At 35.0% G+C, this 8,391-nt stretch overlaps 1 non-coding gene across 1 annotated transcript; it reads left to right on the top strand.

Moving 5' to 3' along the window:
• The first annotated feature begins 904 nt into the window (after positions 1–904).
• LOC147823663 (U6 spliceosomal RNA) lies at positions 905–1,011 on the top strand. Its single transcript, XR_015443485.1, has one exon. It is a non-coding gene; the product is annotated as a U6 spliceosomal RNA (small nuclear RNA).
• Positions 1,012–8,391: the final 7,380 nt, after the last annotated feature.

The raw sequence follows: 8,391 nt of genomic DNA, 5'->3' as shown, positions 1-8,391 counted from the left end.
TATATTAAATACTTTTAGAGTTCTTGGTCTGTTTTGGGACTTTATTCCTCTAAACTACTGATCTGTCTAATCCGGCAACTTTTCCACACTATTTTAAATAAAAGTGTGTAATACATTTTCATCCAAAGGAGGACTATTCCCATCCTGAATTGCCTTTTTTCAATATTACTGTTTCTAGTCTGCTGGATGAATTTAAGAACAATTTTCAAGGTCAAAAAGACCACTGAAATGTTATTAAGTTTGTCTTTAAATGTTTAGCTAGTTTTGTAATATTAGATGTCCCAAGGGGCTTGATAAATTTCTTCACATACTTAAGTTTTCTTTCATATTATTTAGTAATTGTTTAGATTCTTTGTTTACATAACCTTGAAATTTTCTTGGTAAAGTTAGTCTCAAACATATTCTATTTCTGTTTCTAGTGCTATTGGATTTAATTTTCCTTTATTTATACATATATATGTATATATATATATACACACATTTTTCTTTTTCTATTTGGCATATTATAGGAGTAGTGACTTTATGACTACTGTACAAAACTCTCAGTAATCTTAACAGCTTTTCACTTTACTTTCATAAACTAGATAATTTTTTCCAAGTAGATAAACACATATTCTTCAAATGATTATAATTTTCCTGCTGCTTCTTTTTCAATTTTTATACCTCATTTATTTATTCTGTTTGTTACATTGACTAGACATTTCAGAAAAAATTATATATATATATATATATATATATATATATGAAATCATCATCTTTCTTTTAAACTCTCTTAAAGACAAACTCACTCATAAGGAACTTTCATAATTAGAAAAGCCATTGAGAAGATTCACATCAAAAATATCCAGCAGCACTCCTTGGTGGGAGAGAAGTCAGGCTAAGAAATATATAAAATTAGAGTCAAGTGCTTGCTTCGGCGGCACATACACTAAAATTGGAATGATACAGAGAAGATTAGCATGGCCCCTGCGCAAGGATGACACGCAAATTCGTGAAGCGTTCCATATTTTTTAAGAAGACCTAAAAATTCTGAACAACCCAATATCAACCAATGAAATTGAAAACGTAATTAAAAACTTATCACCTAAGAAAAGCCCGGGCCCTGATGGTTTCACTGCTGAATTCTACAAGACATTTAGAGAGGAACTTCTGCCTCTACTGTTTAAACTCTTCAGTGAAATTGAAAGGGAAGCAATACTCTCAAATTCATTCCTGGGAGCAAGCATCACCTTGATCCCCAAAGCAGAGAAAGACCCAACTGAAAAAGAGAACTATAGGCCAATCTCACTAATGAACATAGATGCAAAAATCCTTCATAAGATACTGGCAAATAGAATGCAGAAGATCATCAAGAAGATCATACACCCTGATCAAGTGGGATTCATCTGAGGGATGCAGGGATGGTTCAATATACGAAAATCAATTAATGTGATACACTATATCAATAGAGCCAAGGACAAAAACCATATGATTATCTACATAGATGCAGAAAAAGCATCTGACAAAATCCAACATGCATTTATGATAAAAACCCTACAAAAAAATTGGAATAGATGGTCTCTACCTCAAACTGATAGAAGCCATCTATGAAAAATCAATAGCCAATATTATACTAAATGGTCAAAAACTGAAATCCTTCACACTAAAATCAGGAACAAGACAAGGATGTCCACTATCACCACTCTTGTTCAATATAGTTCTGGAAACATTAGCCATGGCAATTACACAAGAGAAAGAAATAAAAGGAATAAAGATAGGAAATGAAGAAGTCAAATTGTCATTATTTGCAGATGACATGATACTCTATATAGAAGACCCCAAGAACTCCACCAAAAGTCTTCTAGACTTAATAACCAAATTCAGTCAAGTAGCTGGTTACAAGGTCAACACACAAAAATCAATAGCTTTCCTCTACACGAATGACAGACTCACTGAGAGAGAAATAGGGCAAATAATTCCTTTCACAATAGCATCCAAAAAACTGAAATACCTAGGAATCATCCTAACGAAAGAAATCAAAGACCTCTTCTCTGAAAACTATGGCACTCTGAAAAGAGAGATTGAAGATGATATCAGAAAATGGACAGACATCCCCTGCTCCTGGGTAGGAAGGATTCATATAGTGAAAATGGCCATACTTCCAAAACTGCTATATAGATTTAATGCAATTACAATTGAGATCCCAGCAACATACTTCATAGACCTTGAGCAAACAATCCAAAAATTCATTTGGAATAAGAAGAGACCTAGAATAGCAAAAGCAATTCTAGGTAACAGAGACATGGCAGGGGGTATCACAATCCCCAACCTGCAACTATACTACAAAGCTACTGTGATAAAAACAGCATCATACTGGCAAAGAAACAGGCTTGAGGACCAGTGGAACAGATTAGAAGATGCAGAAACAACGCCAGACACACTCAGCCATCTCATCTTCAACAAAGGAGCCAAACACTCTCACTGAAGGAAAGATAGCCTCTATAATAAATGGTGCTGGAAAAATTGGGTTTCAACTTGACAAAGATTAAAACTAAACCTGTATCTCCCACCATGCACTAAACTAAAATCAAAGTGGATTAAAGATCTAAATATTAAAATAGAAACTCTGAACCAGTTGGAACAGAGCTTAGGTAGAACTCTTGAAGACATCAGTGCAGGAAAAGATTTTATGAACAAAACCTCAGTTGCCCATGAACTGGCACAAACAATCAACAAGTGGGATCTCTTCTTATTAAAAATCTTCTGCACAGCAAGAGAAACCACCGGCAGTGTGAAGAGACAACCCACAATGTGGGAAAAAATATTCACCTGCTCTTCCTCAGACAAAGGTCTACTATCACAAATCTATAAAGAACTTAAAAAGATCAGATCTCCCAAATTTAAAGGCCCAATCCAAAAATGGGCATCTGAAATGAACAGACATTTCTCACACAAAGAAGTAGAAATAGCAAATAAATACATGAAAAAATGTTCAACATCACTGGTCATTCGAGAGATGCAAATGAAAACAGGGCTGAGATTCCACCTCACTCCAGAAAGAATGGCTGCTATCATGAAATCAACCAATAACAAATGCTGGCGGGGCTGTGGGGAAAGAGGAACCATGCTCCACTGCTGGTGGGAGTGTAGAATGGTGCAACCACTGTGGAAATCAGTATGGAGATACCTCAAAGAACTAGGACTGGAAATTCCATTTGACCCCGCTATTCCCCTGCTGGGGATCTTCCCCAAAGAATTAAAAGAATCATACCACAGTGATATATGTGCACCCATGTTCATAGCAGCACAGTTTGTAATAGCTAAAACTTGGAAACAGCCCAAATGCCCATCAACTGGAGACTGGATAAAGAATGGTTTTTTAATAAAATGGAGTACTACTCAGCCATAAAAAATGAGAAATTAGAGACATTTATAGCTAAGTGGATGCACATTGCGGCGATACTCTTAAGTGAAATAAATAGGACACACATTGGTAAATACGGAATAGTTTCTCTGGTGTGAGAAACTGAAAGTGTAAATAAGGACTAAATGTATAATAGGTAATGTGAAATAGGAAGGAAAGGGGCAAAGGGGAAGGAAGTGGGAGGGCTAAGGGAAAGGATAGAAGGAAATGGGATTAATATGAGAAAATGGAAAAATAGGAACAAAATCTTTGTAAATAGGGAGGGCTGGAGGGGTTGAAGGGAGGGCTGGGCAAAGGTGAAAAACAAGAACCAAGAGAGACTACGTAAAGGTGCAAATTTCCAATGATGAATGTCATTATATTGTATACCTAAAATGTACCAATTATTAGAATGAATAATTGATAAAGTAAAATAGGAAGAAAAGGTCCAAAGGGGTAGGGGTAGTGGGAGGGGCAGGGGAAAGGAAAGAAGGGAAAGGAAAAAATGATGAGAAATGGACAAAATGGAAATAAAGTCTTTGTAAAGAGGGAAGGGTGGAGGGCATGAAGGGAGGGCTAGGAATGGGGAAAAAATAAGAACCAAGATGCATTATATAAAGGTACAATTCCCAATGAGAAATGTAAATGTGTTGTATACCTACAATGTACCAATAAAAGAATTTAATACAAAAAAAATTAGAGTCAAAATTAAATAGGATGCTATGTTCATAAGTATAGTCTAAGACTTCATGTTAAATGTCATCCAAAAAGTTTAAGCAAAATTATATGAGGAGAAAGGAGAAATAAGTTCTGAAAGAAATGGAGGTGACTTCTGAGTAGGAATTTGGAATATGGGCAAGATTCCAACCAAAGAAGATAATGTAAGTCAACAAAGTTTAAAGGAACCAAAACATCTATGAGGAAGAGTGAGGGTTCTGATTGGGACAGGATGAAAAGTAGGGAAAAAATAGAATAATAGCCTAGAGAGTGCAGGAATGCCAAGCTAATAACACAAACAACAAGAGTAATGAACAGAAAATGGGAACTTGCCCTGTCCTAGGCATGGTCTCCATTGCTGTACATGTACTATCTCTAAAACACAGCTACAAGCTTAGGTTGTGTTTCCAGTCTGGGAAGTCTAGGTCAGTTTTACCACAAAAAGTTGGCAGGACTTAAGCAAACTTTAGAAGGACAACTAGGAAACAACCTTCAAGATTGAAGAAAGGGAATCTCAAGACCACAGAAGCATTTCAGAGGATTTCTAGAAGATGTAATTGATATTGTACTTCGGGCTTCTACCCTTTGTACACACCCTCCCTACCAAAGAAGTTAAACTAATCTATCCCCAACTGATCTGCAAAACTGCACTTTCCCTTCAAATACCCATGCCTTCTCACATCCCATTTCTGATCTATTTCATGTCTCCTTTCCTTTGTGAATCTTAATCTAGTCCAGGCTCCACTGGTTATTTAATTCTGCAAACAACACTTTTCCAAGACATCTAGCAGAGTGTTTAAAATTAATGTTTAAAATTGTTCTTGCTTGCAAGTTATGATTTGTGGAAAGGGCCTGTATCCTGTTTATATTTCCAATATCATACACCACCTCAGCAGGTCCCCAGTGAATGAATATGTAAAACCAAGATGGAGAAAGTGACTGTGGACTAACAGAGAAGACCAGAGATTGAATGCATTTGGCATGATGCAGTTTCATGATGACCTCCAAAAATGTTCAGTAGCAGAGGATAAACATCTTCTGTTTGTGTGTGTGTGTGTGTGTGTGTGTGTGTGTGTGTGTGTGTGTAATACGTTTTTTGTCTCCTTCCAGCAATAGGCTTATTATGTGGACCTTGAGGGTGGGCATGTAACAAGTGATTGGTTCCAGGGTGAGAAGGCACATAACCCAGGCTAAACCAAAGGAATCCTTCCCTGAAAATGACTTTCACTGTAGCTGTGAAGAACATTTCTTATCTCTTGGAAGTCAAGTTTTTTTAAAAAATGTCAGTTACTACAATGTGGACTTTTGGAGAACAAGGACATTTTCAATCTTCTTTATATCAGGACACTGATGAGAACACAAAAAGTACTTGAAAAATATGTTTCATATGAATGAGTCCACTTCTTCCAGCAGCTACATTCTCAGACACAGCTGGAGTTTTGGCCACTGGACAATAACAGTCTTAATCAAATAATAAAGGAAATCAAGCCTGTGGTGCTGGTGGAGCACTCATATAATTTCAGCTTCCTGGGCAGGAAGAAGAGTGCAAGTTCAAGACCTGGCTGAGTAACTTATCAAGACCCTGAATGAAAATAAAATAATTGTTAAAAATGGGCTAGGATTCTATCTTAGCACTCCCTGAGCTCAAACCCCAGTGCCATAAAAGACAGTATGAGAGAGAGATCAGGAGTTTCATTATTTTATTAAAATTTTTACCAAAATGTACAAAGAAAAAACACAAACATCACAAATATTTAAAAAACAATTGCTCTTTATTATTACCATCATATCTTAATAAGAAGAAACTATGGAAGACTAATTTCATAACAAAAGAACATTTTCTACATTTAGTTCTTTTGACTTTGTAAAGAACTCATTTCATTGTCACTGATGCTTTTATCTCTCTGCTATCTGGTGAAATGTAGGTTGGACTTGAATCAGTTCATGAAACCAAGGGCAAAAGAAGTGTGTTGGGTAACGGCTCCCAAAAAGATATGTCCAAGCCCAAGGCCTCACGATTTGTGATTTTAATGTTATCTGGGAAGAATTTTTGCCCTTAGAATTACATTACAAATCTCAAGATAAATCACCCTGGACTTGGGGTGGGCCCTAATCCAATGGCAGGTGACCTTACAAGAAAAAAGATAGAGGGGGATTCGAAACACAGGTAGAAAGATCATATGAAGACAGAGGCTAAGATTGGAGTTACACCCTGTACGATAAGACACACCAAAGGCTTCCTGAGACCCAGAGTTAAGGGAGAGGCCTGAAATACACTTTCCTTTAGAACTTCCAGAAGAAAACAATCCTACTATCACCCTGGTATATAACTTCTGGCTTTTAGAACTGGGAGAAAAAACACTTCTCTTGTTGAACCATCTAGTTAGCGGTAATTTACTATGGCAGTCCTGAGAAACTAACACAGGAGATGATTCAAATTGGAGTTTGACCAAAAAAGGTCATGAAATTACAAGAAATTATGGAAATCATTAGTCTGGAAAATGTCACTGTATTTGGTATTTTGTGATAGAACAAGGATATCAAAGTGATGATACTTCCAACATTGCACTTATTTTATTTGAGAGATGCTAATCATATATAACCATAAGCTATATTTTAATCACACTTGTTAAAGTTTTACCTGATCCAGAAGCTACAATGATAAACTTTCTATTATTTGCCCTTCAAATCTCATTGATTTAAAATCAGGATCATATAGAAGGTAACTTCACATTTTTCCTATCCCTACATTGCCTATAGTTCAAATTATTTTGTTTCTATGAACATCTTATTACATAGCTATATGTAATGTCTTATCACATAGCTATTCAAATAAACAAATGATCTATTCAGAACTACTGAACAATTCAGAGCTACTGACATAGGCTACTTTTTTGCCATTTCTAGATCATGAACTGAGCTATATCATAGCTCAGAATCATGTACAGATTCTTTGTTGTTGACAAAGGAAATAAAATTTAAAACCAATTTTAAAGTTTATTTTAATAATATGCAGGAGAAAATGAGTATGTCTGACTGAGTTTCTGCAAGATGAGCTCAATATTTTGTTTTAACATGTTCCCATCAAACATAGTAAAAAAGTTGAGTTGTTGTTCAGCAATCTGACATTTAGTCTTATGTTTTAAAATTTTTTATGTTTCTCGTGTTTCTGATTCATTATATTGTGCAATGAAAACATCTCTGTTTCACTTAACATTCTGTTGAATCTGCAGAGATCTTGCTATTTTAAATGTATGTGCCCTGTTCTTCCAGCATGAAAATCAGCCATCAAGTTGTAAAGATGGAGTAGTGGTTTCTGGGTATTAAAGAGATTAGCAAGGCTTACTTCTTCCTACAGAAACCATCAAACTGACATGCTACACGTTGATGACCAAATAAAAGATTGACAGATGCAAGGAATGCTCATGTCCTGTCAGACATCCATTGGATTTTTCTAAATACAGTAAATGATTTTTGGCTTTTTAAGAAGCTGTTGAGAAATGCTACCATCCATTAATTAGTAAAGGCAATAGGGAAAGTCCTTAACCAAGATGTGAATGAATAGTTATTTAGGAAACAAAGGTCTAGAAAGAGAGCTTCTTAGTATTAATGAGATTATAGAATAAGTTGATTCATTACCGGTCTAGCTAAAATTGAATGGAACAATCAAAGTTCATTACTCTGTCTGATTTCCTAAGCAGGAAAATAGGTATGTTGTGTATATGAATACCTTCTCTACACTTTCATTTCTGCCCTTTTTAACATTTCTTACCAGTAAACATTATCCTTTTCTTATTATCTTTCTTAAATCTGTAATCCACATTAACAGACATTCCAAAAGAAATAATTTATGATATGTATAATGAAATCACAAAGCTATAATTGCTCATCTAAATAATTCCTTTCATATAATCTTATTTTTAAAAAAAAAAATCACTTCATCTTAAAGTCCTTCACTGAATAAATAAAATAATGAAAGAAACTCTTCAAGTTAGGTTGCTATTTACTTTTATGGTCAATGCCATAATGAAGCAAAAATTCAATTTATGGAAATTTCTTCAGTTAAATTATTTATAACAGGAAATTCTCACAACCTTTTTCAAGAGAAATAAATGCAAATTTAATTCATTAGATGACTAGAATGGTAGAAAATTCTTAGAAGAAATGTAAGTGCTAATAGGAAATATAGAAATGATATTTGTTTGGTGACAGAACAAATCAATCAGCATAAATTATTATGTGTACAAAATATCACTCAAATATGTTCTACATTATCCATTAAAAGGCATGCA

This window comes from Heterocephalus glaber, unplaced genomic scaffold (genome assembly GCF_053883595.1).
Source record: "Heterocephalus glaber isolate CG9 unplaced genomic scaffold, H.glaber_assembly_v1.0 deba00001571, whole genome shotgun sequence".
Lineage (NCBI taxonomy): Eukaryota > Metazoa > Chordata > Mammalia > Rodentia > Bathyergidae > Heterocephalus > Heterocephalus glaber.
This window is presented reverse-complemented; position numbering and strand designations above follow the sequence as displayed.